The sequence below is a fragment of the Mesoplodon bidens genome (genome assembly GCF_964165515.1).
Source record: "Mesoplodon bidens genome assembly, chromosome: 14".
Lineage (NCBI taxonomy): Eukaryota > Metazoa > Chordata > Mammalia > Artiodactyla > Ziphiidae > Mesoplodon > Mesoplodon bidens.
The window spans coordinates 13,186,066-13,204,448 of record NC_138170.1 but is presented as its reverse complement, the minus strand read 5'-3'; the positions used below and the strand labels follow the sequence as shown (position 1 = coordinate 13,204,448).

At 47.5% G+C, this 18,383-nt stretch overlaps 1 long non-coding RNA gene across 1 annotated transcript in view; it reads right to left on the bottom strand.

The window, feature by feature from the left end:
* Positions 1–13,490: 13,490 nt before the first annotated feature.
* The window catches only part of LOC308628144, a 57,535-nt gene continuing 52,642 nt past the window's right edge, over positions 13,491–18,383 (bottom strand). The window contains exons 2-3 of the long non-coding RNA XR_014017501.1: positions 17,230–17,427; positions 13,491–13,791 (exon numbers count right to left, since the gene is read on the bottom strand). This is a non-coding gene — a long non-coding RNA (uncharacterized lncRNA). The remainder of the gene's footprint in view (positions 13,792–17,229; positions 17,428–18,383) is intronic.

Sequence of the window (18,383 nt, the reverse complement as noted above, 5' to 3'; positions counted from 1 at the left end):
TTGTATATTTAACGGGGAAATTTGCTGAAGTGGTTACTAAGCCACAGGGAATAAAGGAAGGGAGCGGGGAGCCCCTCTCTGACCCTGAGGTTGGCAAAGTCACCTCCTTAATCAGACCTGTGCTGGGCTACGACGTCATTCACGTTTAGGGCATTAAGCCTGGAAGCTAAAATTGTAGCAGGAGCTAACTGGAGTACAGGCAGCCTGTTTCTGCCATAGATTTATGATGTTTACTCAGCGATGGATGGGAACTTTCAGAGAAAGGCTTTTCCCTCCCTCTCTTCACAGTACATTGTCAGTCCACAGTGATCAAGGTCCTGACTTGGGGATGAGTGTGCTGAGCCTTTTTAAAAATGTCTTCATGGGCGAGAAGAACAGATCCTGTATCTGACCTTCACCGACTGTTCCGCGCTCAGTTGAAGGAGCTGTCAGCGGGACGAGGGTTTATTGCGGGACTGAAGGACCGCGTTGCTTTGCCCGAGATGCCCTATTGGGTGCCATCCACACAGGCCCGATGTTGAATCAGGAGCATCTGGCCACTGTGCCACCGCGCCAGAGACTTGGAGAATCCCCGACAGAGGCCTCCACGCTCCCTGCCGAGGGTTTGTTTTCAGGTTCTTGGAGCCGACTGCTGGCGACTCCAGAAAAGGGAGGTCTCCCATTTCCCAAGTTTTCGTACCTCCTTTCTGTGATGAGACACAGAAAAAAGGAGAGCCGTATGTTTCTGTGTCAGTCTAGACAGAACAAGCCTTCTGGACCTACAGAGTGAGGGAAAGGCATCGACTCTCAGAGGGGAGCCCCTTTCTGGAAGTAGGTTCCTTACTCGCGTCCACCCTGCACTTGGACCCGGAGGAGAGGAAATGCACAAACCCTAAAGCGCTCAGGAGCGTTTATCTCCCCTGTTCTGGTCCTGTTGGTCTTTAGTTGTATGACTTTGCCTTGGGCCTGGTGATGGGTGATAAACTGGGGACAATAATACCAACCACATAAGGTTGGTTCACAAACTAAGTTCACATTTTAAACAGTTTGGTTAAATAAACCCACTCCGAGTACCAGCTTTGCCACTTCCTAACTGGGTCTTTTGGGCAAGTCATTTGCCCACTCTTGAGTCTTCATTTCTCCATCTTAAAATGGGGAGGAATGGGCCATGGATGAGTGTATGGAAGTGCTTTTTTAAGACAAATATGCTCAAAGGTTTTCAATAAACATTATTTTCATGTCTCAATTTGATGGAAAGATGTATTTCTCCTTGAATTTAAGGAGGAATCAGAGGGGATCGTCTTTCATGCTGAAGTTACAAACACCAGCATAAATCAAGCTACAAATCTATTTTTACAGGCACTGGGAGGGGGGGATCTAAATGACACCCCAACATGTTACTCTTAGAGAATTTGAAAGTTTTGCCTAATTTGAACTCTGTAATTTCACAACCTTTTCTTTAAGAGAGGCCCAGCTTTCCAGGGCTTGTGTTTGTTTTGTCATTTAAGCCAGTGTGGTGCAACAGATATAAAGTAGGCACTACTTTTTTCTTTTTTTTTTTTTTTCCAGTAAACACTAGAATTTTCCTGTTTGAACTCAATATAAGAAACAGGGAGTATTTGCCACACTCGGGGAGCCCTTTTCCTAACAGGGGTTCAGGAGAGGAGAGCTGAAGGAGATTCAAACGTGACTAGCAGTGGTAAGGCTGAATTGTTGGGGAAGATTTATTTACCAGTGGAAGGAATACTTTCAAATATACTTTTCTCGGGGCACACCACAACTTCCATACAAGTGTTTATGTAACTTTGCAAAGCACTTTCGAGATAGAAACACACACGTGCACATACACAGGAGCTATATTTAGTAATACTACCCATGCAGTCTTTGCCTTAAAAACTCCTATTTCATCATCTGGCTGGACGGCCAGCAGTCTAGTCATTACTAGGAACCCAGGGAGGAAGAGCCCTCTAGATACTAGAATCAACCAATCAACCAGAGCAGGGACAGCAAGCACCACCACAACTAAATGACTTTTTCAAGATTACAAGTGCATCCTAAAACAGCACACAATTTTTCCAATTTCAATAGTTTGAAATGGAAACAATGCAGATCAGCAGATTTACAAAACCAAAGCAGACTCACAGACATAGAAAACAAACTTATGGTTACCAAAGGGGAAAGGGGAGGAATAAATTAGGAGTATGGGATTAATAGATAGATAAATAGATTAATACACTCCAGTATGTATAAAATACATAAACAAGGACTTACTCTATAGCACATGGAATTTATTCAGTATCTTGTAATAACCTATGATGAAAAAGAATCTGAAGCTGTGCATCTGAAATCAGCACAATATCAACTATAGTAAATCAACTATAATTTAATAAATAAAATTTTTTAAAGAAAAATAGTTTGAAATGAATCAAGAGGAAAAAAACTATGAACTGCAGGCAACTGAATTTCTCAAAAATATTTTATTTACAAGTAAAGCCTCACAAATGAATATTCAGCCTTACCAGTCCCAAGAAACGTTGCACTGACTGATACCCTTGTCAATTAGAAAGGTCAGAAAGTGAAGGAGAAGTTTCCATTCTGTAGTATTTACTGACGTCTCCCCTTGTTTGATTTGGGAGAGTGGTGATTTACAGAGCTATTGCAGTGTGTGGAACAGTTTGCTGGTAATGCAAGCTCAGGCCTTCCAGAACTAAACCTTCAGATGAATTGCGGGGGACCAAAGATCTCCTTAGGCTTTTCTGCAGAGTAGACTCCTATGTGTGTATGCTCATAACATTTACAGAAGTGAGGTGCCTGGAGAACAGGAAGGGGGTGCTTTACAGCACAGGTAAGCTCTGATTAGGAGTATGAGGTCATCCATCAGATAAAAATATCATACACACAACCTGGATGTTAGCCCATTCTTTAATTTATTCTGGAAGAAAGGAGGGGAGAACAACGGGACCCCAGAGCCTTAGGAATTGACTTCCCGCGAGCTGCCTCTCTCAATACATTTTGTGGTTTGCTTCAATCACATCTTTAAAATTGGTGGGAATATAAATTGGTGCAGCCACTGCAGAAAACAGCATGGAGGTTTCTTAAAAAACTAAACGTAGAACTGCCATATGACCCAGCAATTCCACTCCTAGGTATATGCCTGACAAAGCCAAAAATAATAATTCAGAAAGGCACGTGGACCCCAACATTCATAGCAGCACTATTTTCAATAGCCAAGATATGGAAACAACCTAAGTGTCCATCAAGAGATGAATGGATAAAGAAGTGGTATATATATATATATATATATATATATATATATATATATATATATATATATATATATACACACATATATATATATATATATATACACACAATGGGATACTACTCAGCCATTTACAATAACATGTATGGACCTAGAGGGTATTATGCTTAGTGAAATAAGTCAGACACAGAAAGACAAATACTGTATGATATCACTTATTTATGGAATCTAAAAAATACAACGAACTGGTGACTATAACAAAAAAGAAACAGACTCACAGATATAGAGAACAAAACTAGTGGTTACCAGTGGGGAGAGGGAAGGGGAAAGTGGTAAGATAGGGGTAGGGGATTAAGAGGTACAAACTACTATGTATAAAATAAATAAGCTACAAGGATATATTGTACAACACAGGGAATATAGCCAGTATTTTACAATAACTATAAATGGAATATAACCTTTAAAAACTGTGAATCACTATGTGTACCCCTGAAATTCATATAATATTGGACATCAACTAGACCGCAATAAAAATAAACAAACACATAAATACATAAATAAATTTTTTTAAGTTTTGATACTTTGTTTCATCTTTTCTGCCCCCTTCTCCTCTGCTGCTTCCTCCTTCTTCTAAGAGGGCAGGAAGAATCTCTCTTAAAAGTCCTATCAACCCTGCCCTATATCTTAGGAGACTTGAAACATCATCAGTGTCCTTGGCTTCCCTTCCAATGGGGGCATGACTTGAAAGGTAGGCTCTGCCAGTCTTCACCTGAAGAGACACAACAGTTGTAGGTATAAAAGTCAGGAGAGGAAGGGTTTTCAGAGGCTGGGGTTGCTGTGGGGTCTTAGGAACATTCGAGGACTTGCCATCATCCACGACGAGGCTGATGCGACTCCATCACAACTTGATATGGAGAGGGTTTCTCTTTTCCTCCAACTATTTCAAAGCAAGTTACAGATCTGGTGTTTTGACCACATCTCCCTGAGGCTTCACAGCCCAAAGGTCCTATCTTCACTTAACAGTTAAGAAAATTACAGGGTAGAGGTTAAATGACAGTTTCAAGTGAAAAGCTCATGCTACAACCTAGATCTTCCTTGTTCTGGTTAGTTCCCTGTCCTGGTTCTCCTTTATCACAAAATACTCTTGCAAAATCTACCCAAGGGGACCGTGTTAGTAAACAGTGATGGCTGTGAGCCACCTGCCTGGAGAAAGAAAGGCTATTACATGTGTATCTTAAGGCTCAGCCTTTGCTGCCAGGACTTCAGATGCCCTCTTGACTTCCATTAACATCTCAGAAGTTACAAGGGCTGGAAATGGACCAAGATGGTGAGCCAGGGCCTGAATCTCCAGGGAAATGAAGTTCGGGGAGTTTCTAATTATAAACAACAAACTGGAGTTTGGATTGGTTGTTTTTCTTGTCTCAGAAACCTTCTACAGAATGACTTTTCTCCCTTTATTGTGTGAGGTTTGCTATTTTTTGAATTGGTGTGTTTACACATTTTAAAGTGTTTTTCATCAATTTTTGGTGACCAAGCGTCTCCTGAAGGCAGAGTTAAGAAGCAGAATAATGAAGCTTTTAATCATGCACGAGACTGACAATTAGCTAATAAAAATCCTTTTTTTCTTCCTATTTCCTCAAAAGGCAGTTCTCAGAAAAACAATTCATTTACTGTATGAACCCTGTTTACCAGCAAGGTTAAAAGTTCAGGAAAAAGAAAGACATCAAAATATTTACATTAAAGCAAATCAATGTCCCTCTACCATGTCTGGCTCTGCAGATTTAAGATCGGGCCCTTGTCACACTGTCACGGCAGAGGAAACCGTGCTCTGGCTGCCTGGCCCTGCACTGCTCTGGCTCACTCTCTCTCTACCTCTTTTTTTTTTTTTTTCCTGAGGCTGCTGTCTCTGCTTCCTTTGCTTTCTAGATCTTTTCTTCCTTTTGCTATGATTTTACAGCTTAGGTCATTAGGACCCCATCTGAGTATTTTTGCTGATGATCTATTTCTACCACTTCCTGATACACTTATTATTTCTTAAACCTCAATTTTTATGCTTTAAAATAATAGGATGATGGCCACCATTTATTGAGTCTGTACTCTGTGCCTGGCGTTAGGTTAAGTGCTTTCATACTTTGTTGCAAATACCCTCCTAGGTCGGCGTGGGAAGCATTATTCTCCCTAGTTGATGATTTTGGAAACCGAGATTCCAAGAGATCAAACATGCAGACCAGAGACCCTGCAGACCAGACCTGGGGCCCGACGGATCAAGTTCTGGAATTTATGGCATCTCCATTTCTCCAACTCTAGAGGAAGGGCCCCAGCACTGACCATGCCTCCAGAAGTACTTTCCGGGGTCATTCTTGCCTCGGGAAGAGACAGGTCAGGGAAAGTCAGGTGGCCCCCAGCTAACGTGAGCAGAGGGGAGAGCAGGTGAGGGCTGGGCAGGGGAACATGCCGGCCATGGGCCAGGCCAGCCATCCTCGCCCGTGGTCAGCATCTAGCCACTGTGCTGATCACTGTGGAAACCTGGCCTTGACCAAGAGAAGGGCCCCGCCTGGCTGCGCTTGGCGGCCACTGCAGTCTGTCCAGGAGGGTGCAGTACGGGGTGCCAGCTGGGGACACCGAGCTGAAGTGAGAAGCTCATCTCTCCTCACGCACGGACACTGGGCATGAAATGTAGAGTGAGGAGCGCTCCTCGAGCGCCCCAAGTCAGTGAGCAGGGCAGAGGGAAGGGGCTTCCAGAGTGATTCTGCCCTGCGCACATCCTTCTTGAGGCCCTACTGTGTGCCAGTCACCAGCTGGGCATGAACAACATGGCCTGGGCCCACCCTCGAGGGCTCCGGGTGCAGGTGGCTCAGGGCCTGGACTCACCAGGCCCAGAAGGTGTCCCCATCCCTTCCATCCACGTCACCTCTCAGAGTGGCTTCCCCAAAGTGCCGGGACGGGGGTGGCGGTGGGAAAAGGCCTCCCTTTCCGCGGTGTCAGGTGGGTCTGAAGGGAGACTACCAACGACCCCCGAGGGCTCAAAATCATCCCCCCCACCTACCCATTTCCACACACAGACACACCCACTTGCCACCTGTACATACTGTAGACACACACACCGCAACACACACCGCAACACACACATGCACACACAGACCACAGGCAAAGGCACAAACACATCACACACACACACACCCCAGGCCTCCACGCCCACTCCACCTGTGCGCCCTGCGAAGACACTCGCCACACACGCAGGAACACAGGTGCTCACGCACCACAGACACCCACGCTCGGCCACGCACGAAGCACACAGGCCACACACACACACACTGAGCGCACACACGTGAGCCACAGACACCTGTACCCATGCCACACACGTGCCATCCCCACGTCCAGGCTTATGCACACGCACACGTACACACCACACACAGCACACACCAGCGGTGCCCATACCCGCCCATCCACGCACCACACCCACATCACACACCCGCACCACACGCACGTGCCACGGGCACCCAGCTCACGTCTACCCACACACCACACCACATCACACACACCACACGCACAAGCGCGTGTGAACACTCGCACCACAGACACACACACCACCCACACGTACCACACGTGCACCCACAATACTCACATGACCACACCCCCCCACACACACACACACACAGGTGTACATGCACGCACTCATTCTCACTCCCCCCTTTTTGACTCTGCTAATTCTAGGGCAGCCCTGCCAGAACCGTGGATAAACTGCCGAACCCCTTTCCTTCTGGAAGAGGTGACCGTTGTGTGCAGGGATTAGTGCTGCTAAAGCACCTTCTTGGGAACATTAAAAAGCAGATATAAGGTGACCTAAAGATTGTTTTGCCCACTATTTTATTGTCCGAACCAGGACATGTTTGAGAGTGAAAGGCAGAGCGGAAAGGAATGAACAGGCACTGATTGATGTCTAACTGGCATGGATGGGATCGTCCTGGGCAAACACGGTCAATGGTTTCCTCCCCTAAAGGGACTGTTGTGCTGTGCTGCCTCTAGAGGCTCCAAAGATGAAAAAATAACAGAATCAGAACTGGTGGGAGCTGGAGACAGGACACTAGTAGTTTTGGATGATAGATTTCCCTCATTTTTTGCTTTTCCTTCTCAAATGGCAGCGTTTCATGGTTCCTTATCCTGACCCCCTTCTCCATCTCATTGATTCTTGAATGGCCCCGCCATTAGCTGAGGGCTGGAGGCCTGCCTGGGGCCCCAGGAGCCTCTGTCTAACTGATTTCCTCACCCACCCCATGAGCTCCTCAGAAGAATAAAGACCAAATTCACTTTACCAGCCTTTCTTCAGCACCTACGTCAGGCAGGCATATGTTGGGCTTTGGAGGTGAAAGGTGTGACCACAGAGTTCTGACCTCAAGGGGCCCAGAGAGCAGAGTGAACAGCTGTGCTCCCCGGTCCCCTGGGATCTTGTTGAAAAGCAGATACGGGTGCCAAGGGGCCAGGGTGGGGCCTCTGCCTTTTTCACCCACCCTCCCACCACACTTTGAGAATCAGGCACTTTTCAGAGAACAGGTGTGTCCACATCCTGACCCTTTTGTGACTGAGGGTCCTCACCCAAGGCTGGCAAGAGGCAGGACCACCATGGTCGCTGAGTGACCCCAGAAGATGCTCGTGGGCTGCCACCCTCCTGCAGGGCTGCTGCAGCAAGAAGGGGACCAGGACCTCGCACAGATCATTTGATTTCCAATCGTTCCATTTTCCATGATGCTGTAGTATCTTCCTTCCAACTGGCACTTACCATTCACAGTCCTTCGTAAGGAAAAATGGCATTTGCTTGTTGTACATATTTATAAAATGTAATACAGAGAGGCAGCCTGAGAGGGATGAGCAAGGCCAGACTGCTCTGGATTTCGACCAAGATGAACCATCACATTCCTAGTTTTGTGATTTGAAACAAAGGGAAACTCAGTTTTCTCAGCTGAAACAAAAGGATAATAATCCCACCTCTGCGGCCGGCTATGAGGACTGGAAATAATGCCGTGAATCACCAAAGAGCTGGGATGATTCTCAAGGTGCACCTTTATTAATCCATCTACTTAGCCAGTCATCACTGAAAATGCAGTACCTGGAGACCTGGGAAGAGCAGGGACTCCCAGCTGAAGGATGGGGTGTGGAGTGGCTGTGTCCCATTCCCAGCCATGGGGACTCAGATGGCTTTTGAGATCCAGATAAGTCATGGGAAAAGAGAGACAGACCCGGGATTACAGAACTGAGAGCCTCACACATAGGCAGACCTTCACAAGGGAATCCAAGTCTCCCAGCTGGAGACATCGGTGCTCCCCAGGTGCTTGTGAGTCAAGGCTAGACTTTCCCCAGGTAGACTCCCTGCCACTGAATCAAAGCAAATGTGACTCGAAAGTACTTCAGTCTTAAGAAAAAGATACTTAAATCTAGAAATTTCAAATAGAGCCATTTTTCAGAAAGCCTCAGCCTCCCTAAGCATGCTGCAGCTCGCCTAAAACTATGAAACCCCATGGCTTTTGATAACGGAGTCACCACCCAATGTGGGGATTCACAGGAGTGAAGCCGGGCCCCGCTGTTTCCATCACAGTGCATTTCTGAGCCAGATGCTCACGTGGGGAGCAGGGGAGGAACGTGGCTTCTCCCCACGAAGTTTTCATCTCCACCGGATTCATTTTCTCTTACTGGCATCTCTGATGAAAAGGGAGCACGTGGACCCACCAGCATGAGGAGGAAGCCACCTGAAGCCCAGGGGGGCAGCCCGTGTGTGACCATGTCCATCTGGACAAGTACATGGAACCCTCAGCTCAACCATGTTTGTGCTATGACTGAAAGACATGCAGATCTAACTTCAGAGCAACTTGCAAACAGCTTAGAGATACTGGAGTGAAAAGGAGAGGGTCTGGAAGACTGGGGACTAGTAAATATCACCACCACTTTCTAAAAGAATGGGCTCTAAAAACTACAGAAGAGCAAACTCACTCCAATTACCGGGCAAGCCCAGAAGAGGTGTGAGGCAAAGCTCACAGGCGTTTGGGAAGAAAGTGGTGGTCTCTAAAGAGGCAACACGAGTTCTCTAAGAGAAAGTCATTCCATGCTAACCTCATTTCCTGTTTTGACGAGCTTCACCAGAACAGTCGATTAGGGGAATGCCCCAGAAAGTGTGTCTTGCTTTCAGTAAAGCATCTGAAAACCTCTCATAGGATCCTATGCACATAAGATACAAAGGATGGGCCAGAGGATGGTGTGAGCAGAAGAATTCACAGTTGGCAGGACAGACATCCCAAAGAGGTCCACTCACGGCATGGTGTCAATCCTGCTACCTTGAATCCCACTTCAGCTGCTGGAGACGGCCAGGCTGGCCGCCTGGGAGGTCTTAGTTGGACAGACTATTCAGTATTCTCTCCCCTGTGGCAGGTATGGTTTGAAATGGTTCTCTGCAGCTCGACACATAGAGAAGGTTAAAGATTCCAAGGGGATGGTGTCATTCTGTAGCTAGTTTTGCACCAGTTATAACCATTGGAGGGAAGAAGAAATGTTTGCATGGAGGGTCACAGGGCCCAGTCCTGTCACCATTTAAAAAATAACTTGACAGAATGGGTAAACAGGGAGGTCCTACTGTATAGAACAGGGAACTATATTCAATATCCTGTGATAAACCATAATGGAAGAAGAACATAAAAAGAGAATGTGTATATATATATATATATATATATATGAATCACTTTGCTGTACAGCAGAAATTAACACAACATAGTAAATCAACTGTACTTCAATATAAAATTCAATGAATTAAAAGATAACTTGGAGGGAGACACTGAAAGCATATTTATCAAATTTACAAAACCTTCTGGTTTTGAAACCAGAAAAAAATGGTTTCAAAGAATCAACTCATGGGCTTCCCTGGTGGTGCAGTGGTTGAGAGTCCGCCTGCCGATGCAGGGGACACGGGTTCGTGCCCCGGTCTGGGAGGATCCCACATGCCGCGGAGCGGCTGGGCCCGTGAGCCGTGGCCGCTGAGCCTGCGCGTCCGGAGCCTGTGCTCCGCAACGGGAGAAGCCACAACAGTGAGAGGCCCACGTACCGCAAAAAAAAAAAAAAAAAAAAGAATCAACTCACATGAGTTGGAAAGCTGGGATGTAACAAGACAGAACCCATGTGAAGTCCTACGTTTCCTTTCAAACCACAACTCACTGTAGGAGCCCAGAATCGGGGTACATTTGATTCTAGACGTGCTACAACTACTTGTGTGTGGCTAGAAACGACAAAACAACACCTCAGAGTCTTCACCTTTACTTGTAAATTCTTTCCATAATATTAAGCTCTTGGGAGTTTGTGACAAGCCCTAAAAATCCCTTCCCTACTTATGGGACAGCCTTGTTGTGAGGACAAAATAAGTCAAAGATGGTAAAGTGCTTTGAAAAAGGGAAAGCTCTGAAATTCAAAATAGTATTATTATTTGTTGTAAGGTGCTTTCCCTCCAAAAAAAGAAAAAAAACATCTGACAGTCTGCAAGCAAGAAGCAGAAAGTGATTCAGCGTTGGCTTCTGTTTCTCCAGCTCTAAGCCCAACCTGGTAGAGCTTGCCGAGCTGCCGAGCTGAGCCCAGCTCAAAAGCCAGAACACCTCCAAAACTCCAAATCCCTCTTCTGGCAATCTGCTTTTCCAAAAGCTCTTTCTGGAAGGCCTGCTTCCCACTGCTTCAATAATCATTCAGAAAGTTCCCCTTCCAGGGCTGGGTCTTCAAAGATGCAACCGGGTAAATGGCCAGAGTGAACGCCAGATGACTTCAGTTGGGGGCTTAGACTTTTGCAAATATCTTAAATTCCTTTCAATCCCACCACTCTTCCTGCTGTACAAGCTCTGGCTCAAAAGGTAGGTGAAAAATACATTGTAGGCCCAAGACATGAGAGCAGGCCTTAGTCAAGGTAACAGACAGGGACAATGACCTTATACTTCTTTCAGGGTCAGTTCACTAGGCAGTTACAGATGTCAAGAGTTGCCCTAGACTGAGCTGTCTGGTAGAACTTCCTGTGACAATATACATGTTCTATTATCTGAGATGTCCAATATGGTGGCCATCAGTCCCAGGTGGCTATTTATATTTAAATTAATTAAAATAAAAAGGAATTAAAATTTTTGTTCCTCAGTTACACCAGCCACATTTTAAGTTTTCAATAAATACTTGTGGCCAGTGGCTACCATAGTGGACAATAAAACCCTAGACCAGCAGTTCTCAACCTTGGCTAAACGATGGACTTACCTGGGGAGGTTTAAAAAACACTGATGTCTGTGCCTCCCCCGCCGCCCTCCCCTCAACCAGATTCTGGTGTGATTAGTCCTGGTGGAGCCTGGGCATTTGGATGTTTTAAAACTCCTGGGTAATTTTAATGTCTGGCCTGGGTTCAGAACCATTACTTCAAACATCTACCCACAGGGCATGTCCACAAACCCACGACTGGGCCTGGGTTCCTGGCACTCTCGAGGTCTTTGTCTCTGCTCCCCTGTGATACTTTTCTGCACAGTTTCCTCCTCTTCTAGAACCCAGAGAGATGGAACCAGCAGAGGTGGAAGAAAAGAATCTCAGAGCAGGGTGGGATCTTGGGAATCATTTCATCTGGTCTTCCTAGTGTTCTGCGAAGGAAATTAGCAGCCAGAGAAGTCTGGTGACTCATCTGAGGCAAGGATGAGAGCCCTGTCCTCCAGACACTCCTCGGAGGACAGATGCCTCTACTACATGGTCACCTGTCATCTTCCGGAATGTCAGCAAACACAATGTAACTAACTGAAGGATGTTTATTAGCAATGCAAAGCTTGGTTTCAGATGAGAATCTGAAGATCCAGAGGGCAGATAGCTCATGATCGACCTTTCCTGCTGGGCAGTTACCTGGCAGAAATCCTGGGTCCTCTCCGAGGCTACTTTGTTTACCTCCTTAGCTCATCAGAGTAAAGGGACTGGCAATTTCCTCATCCACCAAACAGTGGTTAGGATACTGGGCTGCTCAACCTCACATCATTGCTCTGAGAAGCGGTAAAGATAGTGGATCCAGTCAACACATCATCACTGAGCAGAGTGTCAGGTGCTGGGGACAGACTGAGGGATAAGACCGACTAGAACCTGTCTTTATAGAGCTGAAATCTGAGGGGCAGGTGAAGGGTGACAGCTAATTAATAAGTGATAAAACAGGATAACTGTGGGGGGGCGCGTCTCTCAGGACAGGTGGTCAGAGAGACCCCTCTGAGTTGGGGACCTTTGGGCTGTGACCCGGATATACATCTCGTATATACTGTGCTGGGCAGTAGGGAGTTCTGACATGATCACTGTGGTCTACTATTTATCTACAGATAAATTAATTCGGAGATGTGTGAAACAGTCCAACGCAGTCATTTTAAATTATACTTGCATGTCTGCTAAGCTTAAACGTGAAGACCAACAGGAATTGCTGGAAGGCTACTCCCAATGGCCTCTTTGGCCAGGTCCCCAGGAGGATGGAGATGTCTTACTAAGGGTGGGGGAAGAGAGTGGGGACTACCCTGCGCCCCCCACAGAAGGGATGCTCTGACATTTACTCATTTGAAGGAATGTTCAACTGCCAATTCCAGGCGCTCCGATGTGAAGGGTGGATTTAAGAAATCAGGGCATCTAAGGGACATGACCGTGCTATCGGTCTGTGATGAACTGCCCAGCACCTCCTACACTCGGTGAGCGAAACCCAGCGATCGATGCCCACGCACAAGTAGGCTAGAGGTGCTGAGAAGGCTGGGGCAGACTTGATCCCATCCTCAGCCTTGTCTCCAGAACGTGGCCCACGGGATGCCCCAAAGAAACCTTTGTGGAATGAAGAAGTGAATGGGTGACTGATGTGTGGAGGAAGGGAGCAAGGCAGCTGAGAAGACAGACGTCTCCAGTAGCAAGCAAGCTCAAGGCTGCTGATAATTTGGGGGCACCATTTGTAGATCATGATCAGAGAGGGTGTGGGAAGAGACTCCCAAACATCTCCCAGTGTTTTTCTCAAATGTTAACATGCTAATACTGACCCTTGAGAGGCCTTCCAGAGAGAGAAGAAAAGGCAGGGCAAACCAGGCTGAGTAATAAGTGATTCAAGTTCAACACGCTTCTTCTAGACGCTGTCATAACGATCTGTGTGGTTATGGCAGAGTTGCCCTGTGGTCCTAGAGAAACGACTCTCAAATGTTATCTGGTAACCTTTCTATCAATATTTAAACATAACTAAGAAGCAGACAATCCATTTTTCTTTAGTTATGCTTTTAATGAAGGAAAAGGGATGAAGACACACAGAGACTGGCCAGATACTAAGAAACCGACCAGACTAGACCATAACCACAATATCGCAGAGACATTATCACTGAATGTGGAGGCCCTTAGAGTCCATGGCAGATGGAGTCAGGTCCCAGGGCCAGCCCTTCCCCTGCACTCGGCTGTGGGCAGCAGGTAGAGGTGCTGCAGGGGGCTGAGTCCTGGTTTTTCGGTGCCTGTGTCATTTTCGAGCAAGTGTGTCATAAAGCTTCCTGTTTAATCTCCCAGTTATTCTGAAACAAAAACATGCACGAAAAACACAGGTCACTGCCAACCGCATTGAGACACAGTCACTCCAGTACATGGAAACCGAAAAGGGAAAGACAGATCTTAAATGCCACAGTAAGATGGGGAATCAAATTTATCAGCATCTATTCAAACAGTGATAATCAACAAAGATTGCGGTGCGGATAGGGGGGGCGGGCATCGGTTTAAAAATAATTCACAAGAGACTGTGAAGGCAGATGTTCCCAGAAGCCCACTGCCTGTTTACTGAAAAGTTGAAGTCAGTTCTGCCCCTCTGGGTCCAGGTCTAAGCCTGGGGCACACCGAGACCCTTCCCCTATGTGCTCCTGTTGGTCTAGCTGAAGTCACACAGGATGCTCAGGACAACCCTGGTGTTTCCCCAGGTGATGTCCTGAACACCTCTCCCCAGGGGTCCAAAGAGACTTAAAAGAGGTCACCGTGGAACTGCAGTCCAACGAGGGTGGATGAGGAGGATGGTGGCTGAACCTCTGGTCCCCCCTCCTCTTCCCATCCAAGAGAGCTGGGCTCCCAGGGACATCACAGCATCGTGATCAGACAAGCTTGTACCGAGCAGCCTCAGCGAGGCGGAGGGAAGGAGAGATGGTAAGAGGGGGGGCCTTGACCAAGCAAAGACCCTGAAGACAGCACAGGGTTGAGAACAGCCCCCAAACCTATGATTCTATTAAAAACTGCCTTTGCCACTTGAGACCAGCCCCCAAGCAGCACATCGTTTGCGGAATCTCATTCTTAGTTCTCCCAAACAAGTGAAGGGATACTTCGAGAGACTGACAAAAGGATGGCTTGATTCATAAATACGAATGGTGCCACCTCCCCCCGCCCCAAAGACCAGCTTTGTGCTTAAATCAGATGCTTGGAGTAGGAAGAGAGGGGTGGAGACAGCATGGCTATGGGAGCAAGGTCAAATCCACACCTGCCTGCTATTCCCAGCCATATTCTCTGACCAGCCAGTACTGATGGTCAGAGAAGAAATGGGCTCTGCCCATGACTGCTCAGAGCTTCCTTGAGGACCCTGCAATCCCCTCCACAGGCGATCTGCCCCAGAGGCAACCCTGAGTTCACGGGGAAAGCCAGCTGCCCTGGCCGCTCTCCATTTCCTGACTTTTGTTAATGGCACAAAATTATTTGCAAAAAGGTTGGGGTGGGAGGGGCTGCATGATTCTGGAGAAGCTCCATCCTTCCGGGAGACATTCATTCACAATGCACAGTAACATGCAGAAGACCCTGAGAAGTTAGGAAATAAAAAAAGCCGTTCACATTAGTTTCTTGTGTGCTTCCCATACATATCTGGAGTGGAACCCCTCTTACACAGGAACCTCTGCTGGCAGGGTTCCACAGGGCAGCAGACAGCAAAGCTTCTCTTTGACTCAGTCCTTGCTGTCCTGACACTCACACGACAGTTGTGACAGTCTGCATTTATTTCTTGAAACTCTGTATTGTTTTTCCTCAATATCTTCCCCAAATGCCCTCCACATGTGAGTTGGCTGAAGCACACAGACTCCCGCAGCCTTTATTATTTTTTTCTCAGAGGCCTCCTATCCTAGTGGCACTGAAATACTGGCCGTTCTGAGAGAGGATGAGCCTGGCTGTGTGGTCGCTAGCATTCTGGGGAGAGCACTGCTCAAGTGAGCCTGCTGGGAAAACCAGTTTCCTGACGTGTGTTCTATGAGCTAGCATTTTCTAATGTGACCATATCTGAATCTGGGCCCAAGATTTTATACGCAGTGCCTTCCTGGGTGGGCAAAGAGAAACAGGAACTAAGAAATGCATCAGTGGCTGACATGGGTGGAAGGGGCGACCTTGTTCCTTTAGTTTGAAATAGAGAGACAGCTTAGGAACCTACGCTCCACTCCAGTTACCCTACTTCTGAGTGGGGAGGAAAAACCAAAGTGCAGGAGCCCAGGCAGGATTTGGTATGGACCACCCAACCACGTGGACTTGGACCAGGATCACAGAGTGAGAGGTGAAAGGGCTGGAAGGATCATCTGGTCAACCTGCATTTGACAAGCACACAGAGCAAGGAAGTCGGCAATCTTCCTAAGGTCACACTGGGAAAGACATTGCTGGGACCGAGACCTGAGTCTCTCCTACCTTCGTCCCTAGATTCTGAATTGCAGCTTTCCACTGTAAAACCTGAGCTAGTTTGTGTGCGAGCTTTTGCACTCATAAGTCATATCCTGAGTGACTTCACGTTGACCTGGCTGTCTAGTTAACACTGAAGAAACCCAAGATGGAACATCCAGGAACTCTAAAAGATTTGCCCCTAATTCAGAGCTGATCACACATCTGGCTTCCCTTATGCCAGCGGACACTGGGAGGGGGTGGAGACCACCAGTGCCTCCCCTGTGTTAGGACATTCCTAGAGAATCTTCTGGTCACACATTACTTCCTTATTCTTACTCCCAGCTTGGCTGAGCTGTGCTGTTTCTGCAGGTCTGTAGCATTCAGGGGGCCCCCAGTAGGTCTCCCCATTGTGGGTACCGAGCTCCGCTTTCCCTCAGATCTGAGGGATGGCCTCAGGGTCACGTACATCACACTGTGAATACGAGTCCTCATCAGGGGCCTGAAAGGCAGCCCAGGCAATCTTCTGGATGCTCCCCGAGTCAGCTCCCAGATCACACCCTTTTGGTTCCTAATGGCAGAGGAAAGGCTTCTAGCCTGGGAAACTGAGAAGGGGAGAGACACAGCAGCTCAGACGCCCATCCCTGGACTGGATGGGTCACCGGTCAGTGCATTTGCCCTTGATTCCGTCCAAACTTCTATTTCCCAGGCAGTAAGTACCAGGGCAGGGGTGTGGGGAAGCAAGGAGCACAGACTTCAGTTTGCTGTAATATCCATGACACTGCCAATACCTCAGTGTCGAAAAGCCAGACCAGAGCCCCCAGCCACCCATGTGCAAAACACACACTCGAGCCCGCTGTGCATCAAGGGTTCCGTCAACGCTTAGGAAAACAACCGGCCAGGCGCTCACATCCTGTTCGTGTTGGCTCACGTTGGATTCGGACAGGCTTGGAAGCCAAATTTTTTGAGCTTTTGAAACAGTTGCCAGGAGGGTGGGACCCGCTAGACAATACCAAGGTGTTCTCTCTCAGGAATCCTTGGCTTTTACGTCTCAGAAAGTTAAAACCTAGAGAACATGCTCAGAAAACGTCATCGCTTTTTACAGACTAGTTTTAGGGATGAGTGATATGGATCCCGTATGTAGAAGATTAAGTTTTTGTGCTACTAGAGACATCAGGGCAGGGGAGAGAGGAGCCACCGTTGAGGGGCCCCCTTCCTTTGCTTCTGGGGGGGCCCATTTTTAGAATGAAAGCCACATAACTCTGCGCAGACTTAGAACCTCTCCTGAGGGGACCTCCCCGAGAAGCAGTTTTTACGAAGTGTGCCACGCATCATTACAGACTTACCCGTGGTTCAGAAAGTTTCAGCCTTTAACTAATCCGTCAGCAGAGTGCGAGCCTCCCCCAGGGCTGCCCCGAACACAGCCGGGTCCTCTTGGCCATCATTTGTTGAGCTCATCCCATCCGCTAGATACTGCTCCAGATGTGTGTGCTCCCTTAAGCATCCGCCCTCTCAGGTTGCTGCTTCAGGAGCATCTCTCTCACCTGGGGGGCAGGGGAAGTTCAACCACCAGCCAGTACATGGTGGCACCCAACCTCCAGTCCAGCATCCTGATCTTGACACCCTGCCTCCTTCTGGGATGAACAGGAGCTCACAGGTGATTCAAATACCCTGAGCCCCTGAGGATCTCGGAAGTTTGCCCACCTTCTGGTACCAAGAGGGACCCACAAAATACCTCCCTCTGTTAATACTAAAGGTTTCCACTAACGGAGGTAAGAGTGGGCAACCCAAGGGCTGGGCCTCACTGGATTATTTCCTGATCTAGTCAGTACCATCCCCCTCACCTTGGTCACTTTCTCTATCCATAAAAGAAAACCTACTTTTCAAAGAACTAAACCTCAAAAACATTTTAGCAGATCTATAGTCCGGTTGACATTGCAAAAGTTCAAAATTACAGGTAACCTTGCTATACCGTTACTAAGAGATGCAAAGGGCCTTCTGAAAGGCTGGTTTTACCTCTGAGGTTGGTCTAGAACACACGAAGAGCAGCTCAGGATTAGAGGGAAAATGGAGACAACCTACAGGCTTTTAGGTTTTCCAGTCACCCATGGCCCATGGCCCTAACCAGTGGTCCTCAGTGTGGCTCTCTGGATCCGCAGCATCACCTGAGAATTTTCAGAAATGCAAATTTTCAGGGTGTGCCCCAGACCTTCTGAATTGGAAACTCTGGTGATGAGACCCAGGGATGTCTGTTTTCACAAGCCCTCAAGTGATTCCGACGCACGCCAAAGCATCACCAGTGGTGAGTGATACCTGGGCCGCGGGCTAAGTCCCTGTGACCGTGGTGACTGCCGGTCGGCCATCTACTGATGTTCTCAGTTTGGTCAACTGTACCCAAGCTCCTTACTGGATGGTTCTGCCCCAGGATCCCCAGAGTAGGAGGAAGAAGCCAGCAGCCCAGAAACCATCTGAGACTTTCAACATGTTCTCGGGGTGACCT